Source organism: Protopterus annectens, chromosome 6.part0 (genome assembly GCF_019279795.1).
Source record: "Protopterus annectens isolate FY-2018-M chromosome 6.part0, PAN1.0, whole genome shotgun sequence".
NCBI classification, from domain to species: domain Eukaryota; kingdom Metazoa; phylum Chordata; order Ceratodontiformes; family Protopteridae; genus Protopterus; species Protopterus annectens.
Genome location: NC_056737.1, coordinates 1,487,427,869 through 1,487,450,172, shown reverse-complemented (window position 1 = coordinate 1,487,450,172; position 22,304 = coordinate 1,487,427,869). Strand labels below are relative to the sequence as shown.

The 22,304-nt window shown below is 39.3% G+C and overlaps 1 protein-coding gene and 1 long non-coding RNA gene across 2 annotated transcripts in view; one reads left to right on the top strand and one right to left on the bottom strand.

Annotated features, from left to right (window-relative positions):
- Positions 1-22,304, bottom strand: part of ARHGAP15 (Rho GTPase activating protein 15) — a 3,416,769-nt gene that overhangs the window by 1,901,245 nt on the left and 1,493,220 nt on the right. The window lies entirely within an intron of this gene.
- Positions 1-22,304, top strand: part of LOC122804832 — a 248,528-nt gene that overhangs the window by 49,202 nt on the left and 177,022 nt on the right. The window lies entirely within an intron of this gene.

Below are 22,304 nucleotides of genomic sequence, written 5' to 3'. Positions count from 1 at the left end.
TGCGTGTGTGTGTGTGTGTGTGTGTGTGTGTGTGTGTGTGTGTGTGTGTGTGTGTGGGTGTGCGTGGGTGTGTGTGTGTGTGTGTGTGTGTGTGTGTGTGTGTGTGTGTGTGTGTGTGTGTGTGTGTGTGTGCACATGTGCGGATTTGCATGCATATCTCTCTCTCTCTCTCTCTCTCTCTATATATATATATATATATATATATATATACATATACATATATATACACATATACATATATATATAAATCTCACTACCTGCAGTATTTGAGCATTTGCTTCAGGCATGCTGTAACTGTGTGAGTATATCCAAATGGCAAGGCAGTTATGCAATAACTGCTAAGTGTTATTAAACAGACACAACTCACAGAGGTCTGCAAACTGTCTCTATACTCAGTATTCATAAAAAGCCATAAATCCTCTTAATAGTGCATTTAAACTTGTATTCATATAGGCTACTACTGCCTCCCTCATAATAAATCAACTAAATGTTCATTTAGATGTACCATGGAGTCAAAGGCTATGTTTACTTTGCTCTTATGAAAGGCTCTGCCTTTACTGCCTAAACTCATGTTCACAAATTACTGTCTAATAGACATATCCAACACAAAACAAAATCCTGACTTACAAATTGTTATAAGCCAGATCATATTTAAAACTATATGGCAATCAGATGGCATGGTTTCACTAAAGAATAGCTATACATTTTGAAGGGTATAAAGCACTATAGACGTTTTGTGAAATGTATGAATTTTAAAATACATTGCTGAAGCATACAGGTACCATATGCAATTGGATAAATATTATTTTAGCAGTTTTAAAATGTAATACTGTTTCTTTCTCTTTTTCCTTAACAATACTTTATAATTTCATACAAACAGAATTTTGAACAAAAACATAAATACACAGTATGCAACATATTTTGTAATTTATAATGTAATATTATTCTATATCATTTCTGTTGCATTTTGTACTCAACTTGAATTAAAAAAAAAAACATTCTTCACCTGTGTCAGCTACCCAACCTTATGTTGGGATCTGCATGTGATATCCAAAACAGCAATAAAACCAATACAAAGAGACAGTCAGTTTTTATTGCCACATGCTATTAAAAACTCTCCAAATGTATTTGTTTAGCAGAGAAAACAAGCCAAATCTAACCTCTGTAAGCGATGAGAATGGGTGACAGATTTTTCTAAATGAGTTTATACTTATTACATTTGTCCAAATATTCACTCCAGTTGGCTTATTAATCATTCCCTTAACTGGCACAACTTACTTGCATCTTCTTAGATACCTCAGAGAAGTTGTATCAGTCTTTAGCATATTTAGTTCAAAGAGAAAAGCATTACTTAAGAAAAATGATTTGTAGTAAAGGCATCTTTCTGAAGTGCAAGTGATTGAATCATATACTTTCAGGTGCTGTGTTTTGAAAAATCTTTTTTCCCTTTCCAAATTTTGGATTCACTGGAGGAAGGAAAATACTTACGTTTTTCAAACTCATAAGTATTTCTGTTTCTTTCCATGACTGTGGGTCAGCCCAGGAGCTGATTATATATCTTTGAATCAGGGGAACTAGAGCTGCAATCCCATCTGCAGACGTAAGTAGGGTAGGGTAAGTCATCTGAATAAAACATTAGTCTTGAATTCTTGATACTTTGTATGTTCATCCAATCTTAGCACAGTTTATTCAGAATGAAATAACTGTGATGCTGTCCTTGGCACAGTGATGTTGGTCTGAAAATGATTTCACTTTGTCACTTAACCTACTTAACATCTTAGATTTTGGTAGTGGCTTAAGACTTCTTGGACTACCAACGTTAACCACATGCTTGCCTTTGGATATATTGCAGATCATGCTTAAACAGAATTTTGTTTCTTTTATTCCTTTTGTCCCATTCTCATAATAATCCCTTGTGCCTTTACCTACATGTCATTAAATTAATCTACAGGAGTGGGGAAAGCTGCCAGTCCTACTCTAATCTAACACCCTAGTCTCATACCCTGTCACCCCATTACAAAACATCACAAGACTCTTACTTCGCTTTGGATTTTGTGCTCACTGATTTCTACACAGTCAGCAATTCTCTCCTAAAACATTAATATAAAAACTCTTTAAAACTGAGATCATTGAAACTGATTGGTATTTCTAAGTTCTATTTTTGCTCATAATCTTGGAAGGAGAATTGTATCTTTGTCCCCTGACTTGAGAAGCTGCTTACAATATCAAGGTACATCCCAGGTAGCTTAGTTAGGTTACTCTGAAGATGGAGTACATGGTTGCAGGTTCTACTCCTGGAAGGTGTTATTAAAGGAAATTCACCCCGGGGATCACCTCTGTGGCTCTTCTCGATAGTGGCACAGGAAAATAATTTTCTTGGGTGGCAAAAGCCAGGGTACCTTTTTGGCTGGGCATGTATATGCCCCAGGGCCAATAGCTTAGTACCTACCTATGGTGTCATAAAGATTAGTTATATGATATACCAATACAAAAAAAATAAGGTGAATACAAAAAGATGTGCATTATTCTCTTTTAAAAGACATTGAGCATGTCTTTTAACCCATTCACCTTTACTTTTTGCATTTAAAAAGCCTAACTTTGTGAATAAGAATGACACTTTAATGTTTCACCAATAATCACCACAGATTTCCATACCAGGATCCAATGAAGGCAGTCCCACACCTTGAATCTGATGAAGTCTCCTGTTTTGGAAATGAAAGCGCTAAATCTTTTTGCTTGCATTCTGCTTGGAACATTTTGAACATTGTCGTGCTGTGTTGTGCTGTCAATAAAAGTTTTTATAATTATACAGCGTTCGAGTTCGTGTTTTGTGGACTGAAAAGTTTCTCTGTGGATCTAAATAAGTTTTTTTCATATTGGCCTTTACATCAAGCTGTGGGACTGCCTTCAGTGGATCCTGGTACGGAGATCTGTGGTGATTATTGGTGAAATTAGTTTTTTCTCCGTCATCCATTTTTTACTTACTACACTTTAATGTTTATTTTATACCACTGTTTTAGAAACCCCGTCTATAACCCTTCATTCCCATCATCCTTTTCTATTTAGTCAAATGTACTTTATTTAATTACACGATCCAACATTATGGCTTTTTTGCCCTCATGTTTATCAGTAAAGAGTTTTGCTAGGGATTATAAAGTATTTCACTGTTTTTTCCTCTGGATGGGTATTTAGTATTATGTTTGGTTCCCCTTCACAAAGTCGAATGTTCAGAAACTCAAAATGCATATGGTCAATACCATATGCTCGAATTTCTAAAGCCCGACTTCATGAAAGGGAACAAAAAAAAAAAAAAAGAATGTAACACAGAAAAGTGTTTCTGCAGGGGGGCAAGTCCCCCTGCACCCCCCGCTACTTATTTATTCCAACTCCGAGATCACACAACAGCACAGAAAGGGAAATCTCCCATTCTGCACTGTATGCCATTCCCCATTCACACAGTTGAGCTTCTACAATTTCAAGCATATGTTCTTGACCATATGCATTTCGAGATTGTAGCCGTTTGACTTTGTGAAGGGGAACCGTATAGGTTCATAGATTAGTACTAAGATAACTGCCCTTGTGAGACATTTTAAGCCTAGCCAATTATCCCTTGTGAGACTCAAACCCTACACCTTGTGTTTGTAAGGCAAACACCTTAACCATTAGGCCACCCTCCCAATGCTCAGGCCACCCTCCCAACTTATGTTTACATCTCTTCCTTCTGTTTCAGTTAATGTCATTACCTATCTTCAACATTTGTCTTTTCTTCTGTTTCTTAAACTCAGTATATATTTTTTTCAGTTTTTACTTTCTGGAGATTTAGAACCTCTTGCTGTGAGGCAACAGCAGTGGTGTTGTTGCCTCACAGCAAGAGGTTCTCCAATTCAATTCTCGGCTTGGGTTGGGAGTGCCTTCTGTGTGGAGTCTGCATGTCCTCCCTGCAGTTGAGTGGGCATTCGAAAGACATGCGTTGAATAGGCATGCCTTAGTTGAAGGTTGGGTGTCAGGCTGGCAACTGGACACCATAAAACCAACTGCCAATCATTAGCGGACTGGAGTTCCGCTGTGGCGATCCCTAACCGGGAAAAGCCGAAAGACAAACAAATCTTTCCGGAGATTTCCATATTTGTATTACACATTGTATTAGATCTTTTTTAAAAGCACTGTCATGTTTTGTAAACATCTGTTCTCCTGATGTCTTCATTTCTTATTTTTGACTGTCTGAATGATTTTGTTTGCATGATGTTGTACCACAATTCCTTGATTACTGATTTTTAAACAGCGTCCTTTCCTAGGTCTGTTATACTATCTAAATCTTCATATGAGGAGGTCCTGGACTGCTCATTCTCAGGTAAGTTATAGTATTAGCTATCTGATATGTACCTTTGGTAGGATTTCTGAGATAGATCTATTCTTATGTGAGACCTTTTCTGAGTTATTTTAATATCATTATCATTTTATCTCAGGGTTGTGCTCTGTTGATTGATTTGTCACTTGTGTTCCTGAGTTTGACCCATAATTCCTCCCTTTCATCTTCCTGTCTTATATGTTCAACATATTTGATCCCTTCCTTTGACATATACATGGACACCTTGCTATCCTCCATGTTCCTCCAACAAACTATATACTGTACTGGAGGATGTTGAGTTACAGAATGCCATCGAAGAAATACTGATACAATCTCTATAAAATATAAGATTGCTTAGTGCTGAATTTTCATATTGCTTAAGTAAATAAGACCTCCTTACCTAGCTGAGATTACTTTAATTCAGTTCATAACATAAATGGCAAACGTTTCAACTTGTCTAGATACATGTTCTTTAATTAGATAACAGAACTAAAGAAAGTCACTTTCTTAATTTCAGGTCATATCAACTTCACATTTATCATTCTGCTCAGCATTCCTTTGCTATGTTGTTTTCACTTTGAACATTCAGAGCATGAGCTAGAATCTCAGAAGATAAAGTATTAACATAAAACATGGGGATTTTATATTCGTGTAATGCAGTTTTGTCAGACATGCTGATGAAATAATTAAAATAATATTTATGACCCTTTAAATAAATATTTTGTAGGAAGAGAGAGCTATAACCAAATCTACAAAGAATGCTCTAACAGTATTACAAAAGAGAGCCCACTGTCCTACACAAAATGTTATTTTTTTTGCATTGTAACCACAGATAGAGAATTTTCAGTAAAGTGCAGAGGAAGAAAATCAAGATCATGTTCTTTGTTGACTCTAGGACATAATTCTTTAGGGATTCAACAAGTTTTAGTACTAGTACTGAAGTGGTTTTGTTGTACTGTCTCTGAATCAGAGAGGTATTTGCTTAAGTAGGAGTTGAGACTGTACCTTTCCAAGATCATGTGCTCCTGGGTTAACTAAAAAGTCAATTTGCATATTATTTTTTCCTAACATCAGATGATTATTTGAACCCAGATTGAGACATGTGATCGTGCTGCTGAAAAACATCTGTATGATTGATTTAGATTCTTGTGACAATAGCTACACCATGTGCAAGAACTCTTCCAATGTATAAAGACAAATACCCAATAACAATAATAGCTTTTCTGGTCTCGGTCACCAATTTTATTGCATCTGAACACATGGGCTGTCATCCTAGGCAGGACTAGATCCCTACAGTTACCTGCGTGTCTCTTTGGAATGGCCAAAGATCTGCCTGAGATGGACATTTGTTTTTACTCTTCTACTGATGTTTTTCTAAAACCATTGATAAGTAACATACATGCATATATGAACATACTCAATAGTAGTTTTCCTTATACAGAAAAATGTAGCTGATTAAGATGCGCACCATTCAGGTGTGTATTTTAGCACAGCTTTTCATGGTACCACCACCCAGTACAGAAAATATTTCCATACTTTTAACACAACATTTTTCTACTTATGCCACTGCTGTCGGTTTTGTAAAAATGCAAAACGTGGAAGTTGGTTTTATGTTTTTTTTCTCAGTATTTTCCTTTTTGGTAAAGTAAATGCGACATTTTCATTCAGTGTTCATAAAACTATTATATAATATATAAAACTGATAGCATGCACTCACTTGCTCTGGTCAAATTGTAAGAACAAAATATGTGTAGCAAACTGATATTTAGTAGAAGCAGCACTAATACAAATCAAAATTAGATTAATGGTCAAGTGAGCTGCATTGTAGTAGAAATACAACTAAAGGGAAATTATTGCAAAATAATGTAATTGCACGGTTTGAAATTCAATATGTGCCATGCAATCTTAGTTTTCCATACATATTATTTTAATGCAATCTTCATCAGAAAAGTGACTAAATTCTTTAACTATATAATCCTTTACTCTTTTATCTGAATCATATACACAAGTAACAGAAATGTACAGTGCAACATGAGATTACTTTTAAGAGTCAGACATAAAGCCGTATCTTGTAGCACACAGTTCTTTCAAAAGTAGGTAATCATATTCAAGAGGCAAAGTGCAAAAAATTGTATGCCGTGCAAAGTTGTGCATTTTCTACGAGTCGCACTGTAGCTTAATCACAGGGGGATGCTATAATATGAACGACAGCTGGATTTTTACCTTACAGCACATTTGCATATATACTGTTTTAGAAACCTGATTCATTCTATTTCAGTATAACTGAAAAATGATTCAAGTGACTAATAGCTAGAGCCGTAACTGAAAGATTCAGGGAGGACCTGGTAAGAATATATGGGTACTGCTTGGAAGATCATGGTAAGTTATGGATTTGAACAAACAGTAAGATAAGACGGTGCTGCATTTTCTTTACTGGTGACTATAGTCTAATTGGTTGGGATGTAAGTGGCCATACACAACTAGTCAACATTGAAGGCTAAATACTTAGCCTATGCATAATAACTACTTGTGAGAGAGTGTCCTACACCTTAATGACAGGTTTTTCCTCGCTCCACTGTTGCACGGCCATTGAGTTATTATGTGTAACTTCAGGAGGTGCTTTGCATAGGGTCTATATTACAATAAACTCACTGGAGTCTGCACGTTGTAATATCGAACCCATACGTTCAAAATGCGAAAATAGCGAAGCCACGGAACACAGATTTTTTTTCCCAGGGAAAAAAAATCGGTGGGCCATTTCTGTGGCTTTGCTATTTCCTCCACTGTGGTGTGATCTCGGAGTTGGTATATCTAAGTAGGGGTTTGTGGGGGGCACAGCTCCCTACATTGAGGGATGAAGCCCTCCACATTAGTTTAAATTTAAAGTGCATGTGTTTTTTTTTTTGTACCGGAACAGCGATTTTTCTTTCCCTGGGAAAAAATTAATTGTTCTGTGTTTTAGTACTTTTTGGATTTCGAACTTTATGGTTTGATATTATGTTGTTCGAACTCCTGTGAGTTCGGTGATGTAATATAGACCCCTTTGCACATGGAGGGGCAGAGTGGAGTGATACTTTGTAGCAATTTGTAGATGCATTTTAAGGAAACAATTTATCTAGCCATATTTTCTATCAACCATGCATTGATCCTTCAAAAGATATCTGCAACAGTGACTGGAAACTGAGGTAGAAAACACATTTGAACCACAGTACTAATTCCGGAACTTCTTCACTTGAAACTCTCTCAACATTTTGTTCCTGTCTCCACCTGTCAATGGATCACCAATTTTCTGAACAATAGGAAACAGCATGTGAATCTGTGGAAATTTACATCTAGCTGTCGCCCAATCAATACAGGTGCCCCCTAGGGGATGTGTGCTCTCCCCACTGCTATTCTCCCTCTACACTAATGACTGCACCTCTAAGGACCCCTCTGTCAAACTTATTAAATATGCAGATGATACAACTATCATCAGGCCCTTTGGTGCTGAACAGTCTTAAAACTGTGGAGATGATAGTGGACTATAGGAGTGGCACTACAATGTTATCCCCCTCTTCATATTTAGTACTGTTGTGTCACTTGTGGAATCCTTCAAGTTTTTGGGATCTATAATCTCCTGGAACTTGAAGTGAGAAACCAGTGTAGGGTCCATCATAAAAAAGGCCCAACACCGAATGTACTTTCTGCGAAAGCTGAGGAAGTTCACCCTCCCACAGGAACTGTTGATTCAGTTCTATCTAGCAGTTATTGAGTCTGTTCTCAACTCATCCATAACAGTGTGGTTTGGATCTCTGTCTAATCATGACTAAAATAGGTTACATCAAAGAGTCAGGTCTGCCGAAAATATCATTGGTGCTAATTAGCCCCCCTTACAGGACCTGTACTATTCCAGAGTCATGAAAAGGGCAGGGAAAATCATCACTGAACCTTCACATCCAGGCCACCATCTTTGTGAAATATTACCATCGACCAGGCATTATAGATTTAACCATCGGCCAGAGATTACATATTAATATGCCCTAAACCAAGCAGATATAACACAGTTTTTTTTCCACAAGGCCATCAAGTTCATAAACGGTTAACTCAGCCTATTAGGTTGAAGTATTCTTTTTCCCAAGCCTCCAAGTATTTTTAATATTTGTTTCTTTCAGAGTTTATTTCAGTATTTCTTGCAATGGGTTGCACTTTCCACCTTGTATGTATACGTATATGTATATTTAAATTTTTTTGGCTTGTGCTTAATAGTTGTACGTATGTCTTTTGTTTTGTTCTTAATAGTTGTACATATGAAATGTAATTCATAAATGGAAAATCATTCTTACCAGAGTCAAATTCCTTGTACGTGCACATACTTGGCCAATAAATGTGATTCTGATTTTGATTCTGATTCTGGATATTGAATAAGCATAGAGTCAGAAGCAGGTCTTGAACAGTATTGCATTAGAGGCATTGTTTAAAAAAAACACTGCTAACTGTTAGACTTCATTTAAAACTACCTAAAATGAATTGGTGATGTGAATCATAGGACGTTCACTGCTGCTGTATATGTGATCAGCGAGTGGTTGGTGATGTGAATCACAGGGCGTTCACTGCTGCTGTATATGTGATCAGTGAGTGGTTGGTGATGTGAATCATAGGACGTTCACTGCTGCTGTATATGTGATCAGCGAGTGGTTGGTGATGTGAATCATAGGACGTTCACTGCTGCTGTATATGTGATCAGCGAGTGGTTGGTGATGTGAATCATAGGACGTTCACTGCTGCTGTATATGCGATCAGCGAGTGGTTGGTGATGTGAATCATAGGACGTTCACTGCTGCTGTATATGTGATCAGTGAGTGGTTGGTGATGTGAATCATAGGACGTTCACTGCTGCTGTATATGTGATCAGCGAGTGGTTGGTGATGTGAATCATAGGACGTTCACTGCTGCTGTATATGTGATCAGCGAGTGGAGAGAGGTGCTAGACACTTTCCCGCTTTGCATTATCCTCTCCATTCTGTAGAGAGTTAGAGTCCTTCAGCCTCATGCTGTTTAACCTATATGTGAAAGGCTGCTGTGAGGCATAATACATCCAGGCTTTTGCCCCTCAACCTTGAGGGACACTAGAACATACAGATTTCTATTTAGAATTTTGACCTTGAAGTAATACTCTTTGCTTTCTGTCCTTTAACCAATTTATTTTATTTTTATTTATTTTATTTTACATTTGTTAACCGGGAAAGTCCGACTTGGAATCAGCCAGTTTTCAGCGGAATCCTGGGGAGAAATGCTCCAGACGCATATCTTTGTAATGTGGGAGGAAACTGGAGCACCCGGAGGAAACCCACATGAATGCAGGGAGGACATGCAGACTCTGCACAGAAGGCACCCCAGCTGAGAATTGAACTGGAGAACCTCTTGCTGTGAGGCAACAACACTACCGCTGCACCACTGTGCGCCATCCAAGAATAAATCCTGCAAACTGCATGACTTATAAGACCATGAGAAATTAGACTATTGGTAAAGATATTAATGTGGTACACTAACAAAAACTTTTGCTAAATCTAAGAACTCAGCCTTGCATTCATAGCCATGCATCTGGCCTCATAAACACGTCAGACATGTTGCGGTAGATTGCCCTTTTAGAAAATCTTGTTTTGTGTCATCAGTACAACAGTTACATTGACTGTTATTTTCAAGTATGGAAAACATTTGCCATTTAAAACATTTACTCAAAATGAGGGTTAAACTAACTGATGTGCAATATTCCATCTTCTCACAAAATCCTGCATTGCAAATTAGAAAAGTAAAGAGATTAAAGGAACAGAAGGGTAAAATAGAGAGAGATAACTGCCAGCTCTCAAGGAAATACGTAGCTTAATATTTTAAGTGAAGACAGAAGCACATTTCCATTGATTACTGAATAAGACGAGTTGTACTGATTGTCAGCAGCTATATCCACCATAATATTGGATGTTACAGAAACTAAGCCAAAAAATATTAAATGAATAGCTGCACCATTTTCTCTGGATTGCCAACAATAAGACCATTTATAAATAATGGGACAATACAAGAATACATTTTTATAATAATTAATTTATTTCAAGTCATTCTTTTTTGTTTGTTAATGTGAGAAGATATTCTTATTTAGTTACTAGGCTTACAGTACAGGGGATCATTGAGAGGCCTAGTCCAAATTCTCAGTTGACCTCAAGCATTGTCTGGTGAAGTAACTTGCTGAATATCATACAATGGGCAAATGAGGGCTGAGAGATTCAAACCTTGTACCACAAGAACTACAGCTCGCAGCCATGGCTCATTGTACCAACTTCTAGAGTTTGCTTTATGAGATAAAATGTCTCAATATAACTGGTTTGCAACCTTAGAGTATGCTTTCTTAGTAGATAAGGTACTATATCTCTTATAAATTTTAAATTTAGATTTCTTCTTTTTTGCCAGTTTACTTAACTTGAAGTTCCACCATTGACGGTATTCCCTACAATTATGTTACAGGATGCCTCAAATTATTACAATGTTGCTCTTTGTCTCTGTTACTAATTTCAGTCCAATCCATGTTGGTAAACAAAGATCTAAACAAATGAACTGATGATTTGTGTAGATTATATAAAGTAAAAATACAAAAGTCAAATGTCATTTGCTCAGAACTACTGAGTGGTGGAAAAAAATAAGATTAACAATTAAACCTGAGTTACCAGTAAACAGTAGGTCAAGGGTTATGGAACAGATAGGAAAATCAAAGAGATGAAAAAACTTGTGCATACTCATTAAATCAAGAAAGTATTCTTTCCTGTAAGATTTAGTACTAGTTTGTGTCCATTTGATGTTTGGGTAAATAAATCTAGGAATTCATTAAAGTGCCTAGCATGAGCTATACAGCTTGTGCAAAAAAGGCCCTTCTGCCACAATATGCCCATTTGTGATTCAGAGACATATTAGCCATGATGAGGGAAGATTTATTTTTGGATAATGTGCTTGTCTCTGAATTGCATTTATTACCAAGACATGCTGATCATTGCTAATCTACACTTTGTGGTAGTAAACATCGGATTGCGTAGGCAGTCTCATTTACAGTCCCCAGTCACTGTCGTGTCACACACACACATACACACACACACACACACACACACACACACACACACACACACACACACACACACACACACACACACACACACAAAATAGTATTTGAAGTAGCACTAATCTGTTATGTCCCCCAAACTACTTTTGGTGCTATTGGTACTGTTATGACACTTAAGCCTATTCTGGGTGTTTAGTGGATCCCACCCCAGATTCCCATACTGCTGGTAGTGCTATTATGGCACTTACGGGTATTCCATAGAGGTCTACTAGTTCCCCCGCTATAACTATGGCAGGCAGTTGAAAAATGACCCTTCAGCTGTGTTCAATACCATAAAATAGTAGGGATGACTGTGTTGATCTACACGGGTGTGCAGTTTCTTGAATCACTTGTTGTAGATGCCTTGGAGAGAGCACATGGCAAATAACATATGCTCCTCTGCTTGGAATGTCTCATTAGCATTTGGCACAGCCACAGAGCCAGCCGTATTTGGTACTGCACATCTTCATGTAATTGCACCACGTTAGGGCAATTGCTGAACTGGAGATAGGTACTGAGGTGTAAACACTGAGGTGTACACTTGTAGTACCTTCTTGAATCCACCCCAAAGTCTCCTTTAAATATGTTCTTCTCACTTATTATGTGGAAAGCAAACGAGTTGGGAAGCCTAGCTTCTTCAAAAAGCATTGCCTCTGACTTCTGTAACAAGTAATATTGTTAAGACTCAGCTCCTCCACTGCATTATCAGTTTCAATGCTCAACATTTCTGAAATGTGAGCAGAAAGTCTGTCTAGCTAATAAAGCTGACTTATTAAATATTGTGACCCCATCTCCCATAGATGCACTATAACAATATTTAGATTTTGAAACACAGAAAAGATCAGGTCAATAATTTGCTAGACCTTACTAATTATTGTAATTTTGTATTAACAGATAGAGGCTAAGAGCTGTAATTCATAAACCTTGTTAGAAAGACTATGTGTCTTGGCGTAACACAGCTCTAAAATGTCATTTGATTCAGGCCTTGCCCTATTGGGTTCAGATATGTGTTCCTGTATATAAAATGACGGTGAAGTGTTCTGAGAAAGTTCTTTGAAAAACATTTCCTTCTTTTTCTCTGAGGTGGAAATTATCTCAGTAAAAGCAACAGTAGTTTCTTCACTGATCTTTACAGTACCTGATGATGATAATATTTTTCAAGCAAAATGTATGCAGCCAAACACTGGAAAAGTGTTGACTTGGAGAAAAGGCAACCATCAGGTTTTTGAAGAGGCAGAATCTAACTAAAAGCTAAGGTGGCATCTGCTTTCAAGCCTTTCTTAAAGATAAGTTTGACATTCTGGAATATAAACGATAAGGCATTGTGTCTTAAGTTAATCCCGCCAGCAGGTACAAAAATGATGTCAGAAGGTTCTTTTCCTTTTAGCAGTCTGTCCTTTCAGAATGTATTGCCCATTTAAGCTGGTTAAAGGTCTAATGGATATTTGATGTATGCAATCATCAATTATAAGGATACATCTTTAACAATGGTTCACATTTCCACTATCAGGTTGTATAATAGCTATATAATCAAGAACTATCTCTTGTATGCTGCGTGGTGCTGTTGTCCATCTCATTGCTACAGTGATGACAACACTTCTGTACTTCCTGCTTGATTAAATCTGTATCCATCCCCCACCTAAACTCCAGAGATCCTAAGGTACTTCTGTACTTCCTGCTTGATCAAATCTGTATCCATCTTTCAGATGATATTCACCCCAACCTGGGACCTCCTGCTCATTGTAACACCGATTCCTCTCCATCTCTTCTATCCTCTACATGTAAGTCTCTCCTTTTTGCCACTGTTAATGTCCAAATGTCTGCAACAAACTACCCAACTTCCATGCCTGGCTCTCCCACTACCACCCTGATTTTCTATCCATTTCTGAAACTTGGCACAAGCCTCACATGAAAGACTCCAAAATTACACCCCCCCCAACTATAGAATCATTAAAAATAACAGAACTTATAGGAAAGGAGGTGGAGTAGCCCTAAGTTTCTCCTCCTCCATAACAGTCACTCCCTACACCAACCCTATACCTCAATTTTCTACAACTGAATTAACCCTGGTCCTCCTAAAGATTAATAATCACACAAACATATTGATAGCTGCCCTATACATTCCACCAGGTAACAATATCCCTTTAATTGAATATATTCTTTTTTGACTCTCATCTAATATTATAGCAATAACCCATGCCTGGGTGTGGGTAATGCTGGATTTACCCACGGTTGGCGTGGTCCAAACAAAGACAACCGTGGGTAAATCCAGCATTACCCACATCCAGAAGTGGGTTATTGCTATTATACAATGACATTATTTAAGAAAAGAAATAATTACTTTTCTTAAATAATGGCATTGTATAATGCCTCTTTGCTGCCCTTCCGCAGCTGTCTTGTGTTCCGCGGCAGTTCTGATGTACTGCGCATGCCTACGCAGTACATCAGAGCTGTGGGCAAAAGCAACCTAGAACGCAAGATCTCCATTGCTTTTTACTGTCTCGCTATGTTAAATGGGTTTAAAATAGCGAGACAGCTTTAAAATAAGCAACGGAGATCTCCGTTGCTTATTTTAAAGCTGTCTCGCTATGTTAAACTCATTTAACATAGCGAGACAGGTTAAAAAAAAAAGCAACGGAGATCACAAGATCTCCGTTGCTTTTTACACACTGTGTCGCTATGTTAAAGGAGTTTAACATAGCGAGACAGCTTTAAAAAAAGCAACGGAGATCTGCGTTGCTTTTTTTAAACCTGTGTCGCTATGTTAAACTCTTTTAACATAGCGAGACAGTGTTTTATACTAACAGAAAAAGTCCGGGCGACCAGACCCTTTTCCGTTAGTATATTGAGGGATTTACAACGGGCACGCTGGTTGGGCTGACCAATCAGCGTGCACGTTTTAGAGGAGGCATTGTATAATAGTAATGAAACAATTATTCTAGGAGATGTTAACATCAACTTGTCACTCATCCACTCAACCTCTATCTCCCACAGTATAATTCTATATGTTTTTTCTCAATTAACTAACTCTCCCACCAGACCCACTAAAGATAACTCTTCAGGCTCTATCCTCGACTGGATATTAGTTTCCCATCCCAACAACATCTCTGACAGTGGCACCCTACCTGGTTCCCTTAGTGATCAATTGCCAGCATTTTCTCCTCACTCTCCCCCCCCCTACAAAACATAACTATATCTCAGCCCATATCCTTACAAACTTCAACCCTCAATCCTTCTCTGACACTTTAAGACAAATGAACTGGATGCCTCTTAAAACTCTTCCTCTGGACAACGCTCTATCTTACTTCAGTTCTTCTTTCATTAATATACTCAATATCTCTGCTCCCCATTGAACTAAGAGAGTCAAATCCAAAACATCCCCATGGCTTTCCAAAGATACCATAATGCTCATACAGACTTGTGATAAATTATGGAAACTCCACCAAAAACTTAAAACAACAAACTCCCTTACTGAATATAAACGACTTCGGAATTTAGTAAAAAAACATATTGCCGCAATCGTAAATCTTATTACTCTAAGCTCCAAAACAATCATAAAACCAACCCCAAGAAATTTTGGAGCAGTATCACAGCCCTCCTTAGTCCTGGGAGAAAAGACAACCCTTGCCCTGACCCTAAGGCTCCAGACCATATCATAGCCTCTGACTTTAACTCCTTCTTCATTGACTCAATAGCCAAGCTAACCACATCTTTTCCTAAAAACTCAATACCCCCTTCTTCTCCCCCCTTACACTTCTTTTATTCCACCATCAATACTACTCCCCCCCCTCCCTTCTCTCTCAAACATATCCCTGTCAACACCATAAAAAAAACTTCTTAATAAACTAAAATCGTGTTCCAATGCCCCTGATAACTTACCTTCCAACTTTCTCAAGTGACCTGCTGATGGCATTGCTATCCCCATCTGCATACTAATTAACCACTCCATCCAAGAATCCTATGTGCCCCTTCTTTGAAAAAATGCCTTCAGCATTCCCCTACATAAAGGAGGCAACAACACTGACATATCCAACTTCCGCCCCATAGCCATTCTCTCCCCTATCTCAAAAATACTTGAAAAATGCATTTGCCTAAAATTCTTACCTTACCGTCTAGACAATCATCTCCTCACCCCAACACAACATGGCTTTAGACCCGGTCACAGTACCACCACTGTCCTCCTATCATTCCCTGACAATATCATCCATGCACGTGACTCCACTAACATAGTATCTTTGCTTTTTTTAGACTTATCCAATGCTTTTGATACCATTTCCAATACCATACGAGTCTCTAAGCTCTCCAAACTTAATCTCTCCTCCCCAACAATCGATTGGTTTTCCTGTTACCTCTCAAACAGACAACAAGCTGTTAAATGGAATAACACACTATTCACTTGCATATCAGTTGATGTCAAAATGGTAGCAATGCCAAATAAAGTGGGATGATTACACTGGAAAGAGATGTCCTTAGTTTCCAAAGTGGTAATGTCAGTCTGACAGTGTGCCTCTTTAACATCATGATTTAGAAGCAATAATGGAACAGGTTGAATTGCAATGTCTCTAATACCATTGACACAAACATACATAATACTAATGTCCTTCATTATATTAGATAGCTGGGTATTAATATCTTCCAAATACACATATTTATTACAGACAAGTCATATCGGCTTCAGAAGTAGTTCTATATCAGTGTTGTCCACTTATTGTACATTTTGCATTTGATACATTAAAATATATCTCCCTCTTCTGAATAGGATGACAGACAAAGAAGTTCTGAATGATTAGACAAACCAGCATAAGAACTCTGAATCTACATCTGGTTGTTAATATGAGCCAGTTCAGGCACCATCATAATATGCTTGTATCATATAGTACCAAAAGGTAGCTGAGCTGCAGAATTCTGTACTCAACACAACCATTCAAGTTGTGTAAGGAAGCCCTTTGAAAGGGGAGTTGCAGTAAAATGAGATGAGGCAGAGGCATGAATCAGCACACCAAGGTCCTGAGACAGGAGTAAATATTTATGCATGAAAGGCTTTACAGATGGATATATAATGAGCAGACAACATCAAACACATGGACCCTGGGCATCAGCCTACTGACAAAAACACAACCAAGATTTTTCACTAACAAACAAACAGCTCATATATGATGGGGATTCTGATCTTATAACAGAGACACAAATGACCATGGACATGAATTTTAAAGTGAAAGATCTCAGTTGCTTATAGCCCATCCAGTTCTGGATGTATTCAAAGTATTAGCCCAAACAGTTTATGGCAGACATTTTGTTCTGTGGAAAGGAAAAGCACTGGCTAGGTATTGCTGGCTATTACTGGTATAACAAGGATACTGTAAAATTCAGCTGTGAAAGAGGTCACCCAGTGGGAGTATACACAAAAGGACAGTAAATTACTTAAAGCTGATGACACTAGATGTGACACTGTAACTGGAATTCAAATGCGTGCCCAAGAATACTCACTGGGTATGCCCAAGACCTAGGAGACAATGCCAAAAATGGTACATGAACTCTCACAGTAAGTCTATATGTGATCTATTAAGATTTTACAGTCCATCCATATTAGGTAGAGAAGAAGGTCCAGTCAGACCAAGCTAGAATAGTAATGCTAATGCTAATGATTGTCCTTCAGTATGTCAGTTATAACCTGAAGAAGGGCTGACGTCATACCTATATGATGCTAAAGATGGACTGGATCTTAATCTTGATATTCCATTAGAAATGAATCCAGCTATAGATAATTGACTATCCCAGTGACAATATCAATAAATGAAAGGTTAGATAAGTAGTAAGCAAGAGTGTCCCAGTCAACTTTTTTTTTTTTTATTTATGGAAACCATGCATCGTCATGCTCCCATTTACAAGAGATGGAAACACTACAAAGTTTCAAGAGTGAAGAGATGATTTGATAAGTATATTAAGAAAAGCAAAAGCCAATTTCATACGCAAGGGACTAGGTCACATGTGGCAGACCATATACCTAAATCATGGAAATGGGATCGCTGTAATCCAGTATCTGAAACTCATACTAAATCCAAGGCAAAATTGCAGTCTGGATAAAGCAGGCTTCCCCTAAAAATAACACCACGGAGGGTACTGTCCCTAGAAATGCCAACTTACTTAAAAAATCAAGTGTCTAGTTCATGTTCTTCAGAAGAAAGTACTCTAATGTAGTGAAACAGGCCAGTTTACTCCACCTGTCCACCTGAGAGTCTGGTTGGTTGAGCCAATGTAGATGAGAGCTCTCTAATCAATGCTACCTTATGACAGATGTGGTCATCAAGGTTAAGCATGTCATCACAGAGAGTAGACAACTCCTCTCAAGCCCCCACTCACTTCTCCTCATACTCAGCAGATTAGCATTAATTGGTTGTTGATGAGCAAGGTTGGAAAGTTATACATGCAGTGAGGAAAACAGATTCAGTGATGACCTTACAGCTGTACTACTGCCTGCAATCAAATCATGTGGCGCTCCAATACTGAGTGCCAGAAACACAGTACTATAGCTAGGATGTTGTGAAGAGGGAAACCATCCATAGTGCAAAATCTTGGAGGAGTGATTGGTAGATGTCATTTGATATTCAGTACATTACAAAAGTTTTAATGCAGGTGTATTCTACTTCTAAATAGAACTGAAGTGCTTAATGCTCCATGTATGACAAACTGAGGAAATGTGGCAAACAACATCTTACAGTTTAAGAGGGAAATGAGTTTAATTTTTAACAGAAAGTTAATTTCCAGAACTCTGAGTGTGTGGATTGCTTCTAGAACAGGTAAACGTTATTTCTCTTCATAGGTTCATAAGTTCATAGGTGTGTACTAGGCTAATGGCCCATGAGACTTTACAAGCCTAGCCCTTAGAAGTGCCCTGGCATCATGCCACATGATGTTAGTTCCCAGTTCCTCCATCAAGTAGTGGAGTGATCCCCGGGGTGAACTTTCTATTACCCATCCACTCATCAAGATTTCTCTTGAAGAGGAACAGTGAGGTGCTCTGCTTGACATGTATGGGAAGTCTATTACAGGGCATGGGCAGTCTCTGGGTGAGGAACCTGTCCCTCCAGCATGTTCTGTTGATTGTGGTAATGAGGTTGAGGTCTCTGGAGCATGTGGTGCAGAAGGATTGGGATTTCTTTAGATGTGGCATTTCTAACAGAGCTGGGTCAGACATGGCTTTGTAAGTCAAGCACAGATTGCCTCTAAGTAGGCGATATGAGACAGAGAATAGCTGGAGTCTTTTGAGTTTGCCCATGTAGGACATGTGTTTAAAGCCTCCAATCCTCTTCGTGAGGTACTCTTGTGGCCTCTCCAGCTGTTACACGTATCTACTGAGGTACATGCCAAATGGGGCATTATACTCAATGATTGGTCTAATGAGGGAAGAGTAGAGAGAGGGCTCTCCTTTTTCTTCCTGGATGCACAACCCTTGGTAATGAGATGTGCCACATAGAAGGACTTTCTGACCACAGTGGCAATGTGGTGGTTGAAGGAGAGAGGTTGCTGTCAACCTGCATCTTCATATCTCTTATAACGCCTTCAGTGTTCAGTGGGCTCCCATCAATCTGGTAATTAGTGGCAACTGAATTTTTACCAAAGGGGATGATGACACATTTTTTGGCATTAAGTTTAAGGCCATTGTTTTGACACCAGTCATTGGTCTCAGTGAGGCCTTTCTGTAAGATGTCAGTATCACTTGGGGAGTTAATAATGGCTCCCAGCTTGCAGTCATTTGTGAACGTGGTCAGCCAGAGTCCCTTTGTGGTGTCTTGGAATTCTGAGAAGTAGATGACGAACAGAAGAGGACCCAGGACTGATCCCTGTGGGACTCCATTCATGATTGGTCAGCTGTCTGACATTGAGTCTGCTGTTTTCACACTGTGTGTTCTATCTGTGAGCCACTTTGCAACCCACCTAGTGATATAGGGTTTAATGCCTAGTTTGGTGAGTTTATCAATAATTCTCTTGTGAGGAATGGTATCAAAGGTCTTGGCCAGATCGAGGTAGGCTGTATGCACTGCCTTACCTTCATCCACAGTCCTAGTGACTGACTCAAAGAAATCAACTATGTTGAGCAGGCATGATCTCCCTTTCACAAAGCCAAATTGCGTGGGGTCTAGAGTTTGGAGATTTCCTATATCTTTGTTAATCAGGTCTATGATGATGCAGTCCATAGCTTTACACATTAGATTCATCAGGCAAATGGGGCAATAATTCCCAGGGTCTGTAGTTGCTCCTCTTTATGGAGAGGGATGACTGTAGCTTTGTGCCATTCAGTACAGACAAAGCCTGAGGTGAGGCTGTGACTAAAAAGGGCACACAGATGTGGTGCCAGTTTGCTTCATAGTTCATGTAGAACACAGCCATGGATATTATCGTGTCCCATTGAAGCTGTATTCGTGGCCTTGGACAATGCAGCTTTAGCCTGTGCTGCTGTAATGCTGGGTGCCTTGCATTCTTCCGGTATTGTGTTTGGTCCTTTGGGGGGGGGGAGGGGGAAAGTTGGCACTAAATCTGTTGACCAGTATGTTGGGAATATCTGTTGGCTCAGTATAGGAGGTACCATTGTGCAGTAACTCAGAGCAAATCAGAGTATTGCCGTAGAGGTTCTTGATATAGCTATAGAGGGCTTTGTGATTGTTTATAGTGTCTACCACAATTGTGCCTTCATAGCTGGCTTTAGATGATTTGATGAGGGATCTCAACTTTTTGTTGAGGCGAATAAGGGAGTTTTTTTAGTCTTGGGACTTCACCTTTTTCTGAAACAGTTTCTTCCTTCTGTTGTAGAATTTATTAATGGCAAGGGACCACCAGATTGGCTTCCTTTTTTTGGAGGAGAGCGTCTTGCTTCTGTTGGGTATGGCTAGTTCCATGCATTTATGTACTTGTTCGTACAGTGCATTGGTGTAAGATTCAGCAGTCATGCAGCTATTTTCCATTGGCATGGGTGCTGTGAAGTCAGTCACTTCTGTGTTTAGGAGTCCAAGGTCAGCTTTGGAGAAATTTTTCAAGGTGGTTACCTTTGCGGGGGGGGGGGGGGGTGACTATTGGTGTAGAGCAGCGGTCGCCCATATTAGTGATATCCAGGTCAAGAATGTTGCTTCCTCTATTTGGGGTCAGAATGAGCTGGTCCAGGGTACTGGAACTGATGAATTTCAGGAAGTGTTGTGCCAGTGTTTTGGCATTTGAGTAGTTTTCCCAGTTGATGGAGGGGTAGTTGATGTATCCTAGCAAGAGAGTGCTGGGATGGACCTTGGTAGATTCCAGGGTGCTTAAGAACATGGAGTGACAGTCTAGGGACATGGTTGGGGAACTATACCAGGCTATGACCGGGATCTCTGACCCAATGTTAGTTGTACCTGAAGCATCTCAGATGCGTTATGCTGGGCTACTAGTCTAGAAGTGTGCATATCCTTTATGAATATGGAGACACCACCGCCTTTGGAGCTTCAGTCCATGTTTTAGGGCTGAAAGGTGTGGAAGGAATCATAGCCTGGTAGTACAGGGGTACTTTCTGCCCCTTTAAACCAGGTCTCCATTACAGCACAAATGTCGATGTTCTCCATTTTGAGGAGTGCTTCAAGTGAGTGCATCTTGTGTTTTAGACTTCTAGCGTTGAGCAGCATGATCCTCAGATTGCATTTATTTATAGCCGTTATGGTAGTAATTTGGTCTTTGGAACACCGGCTAAAAAAGGCACTATAGGAGTGGCAAGAGCCTTAGCCAGTACCCAGAAACCCAGGGGTGACAGATGCAGGCTATCTCTGGCAAAGCATCAAGGTCTGTCAATTATGTCATCCCAGGCAGACAGATACTGGTTCCCCCTTAGAATGACACCAGAAACTTAGCCAATTGTTGAAGTCAATAATTTTTTGTTTGTACTGTGGTATCATTCTGGGTGATGGTAAGATACTGCTCAGGGCTAGTGTCATACCTGCATGGGCCACATAATCTGAGAGCTCCACCATGTCTCTTTTCATGTAGTCCAGGGAGGTGCATCTCAGGTCATTCACAGCCACATGGGAATGACAGAGTCATACTTGTACTTGTTGTAGACTGACCTGAGTGCGTGTGTTATGTGTTGGATTCTGGCATCTGATAGACAGCTGACTGTTACCTTCTCCTTATTCGACCTAGTGAGTGGGACATCTGTGTGCCTCACTATTGAGTCACCTATGATTAGTGTATTAGACAAGGTGTTTAGCCTTAGGGGCTTAGGTTGAGGGGTACACTGCAGAGGTGAGCTATGTGTCCTGTGGTTTGTGCTGTGTTGTGCTGGTCGAGTGCATTTCTGTCTTGGAGGTCTCTGCTGTTTGGGTAAATTTCTATTGAGAGCCTCCACAAAGGTGGGTGTGTGGTTTGTGGTCTTATGTGAGAGCTGCAATAGTGGGTGATCTGGAGGGTTATGTGTTCCATGTGGTGTGGTGCAGGTGTTGACCTTCTACCCTTGACCAACTACTCTGGTCCTGGCTGGAGAGTGCATAGCTTCCAATTTGGTGATATAAGTGCATCTCTCACAAGTCTGAGTGTTGGGAGGTAAGAGGAGAGGATTGTCTGTGCACATGAGGCAGTTGCTACACTGCCTCAGAATGCCCAAGTGCACCAGGTTAATAGGAGAAAGCACTTGGAACTGCCCTTCAATCATCCCAGGAGGGGTGTCTATAACTACTAAGTACTGGAGCGATTTCTGTCAAGAACGACTAGTGCTGATGACACTTAGGTGTGCTATAATAATTGCTACAAAAACCTGTTGAAGTGCAAATTGATTTGGCTATTTGAAGTGCTAGGGAGAAAAAAATAGCAAGATCTACGGGA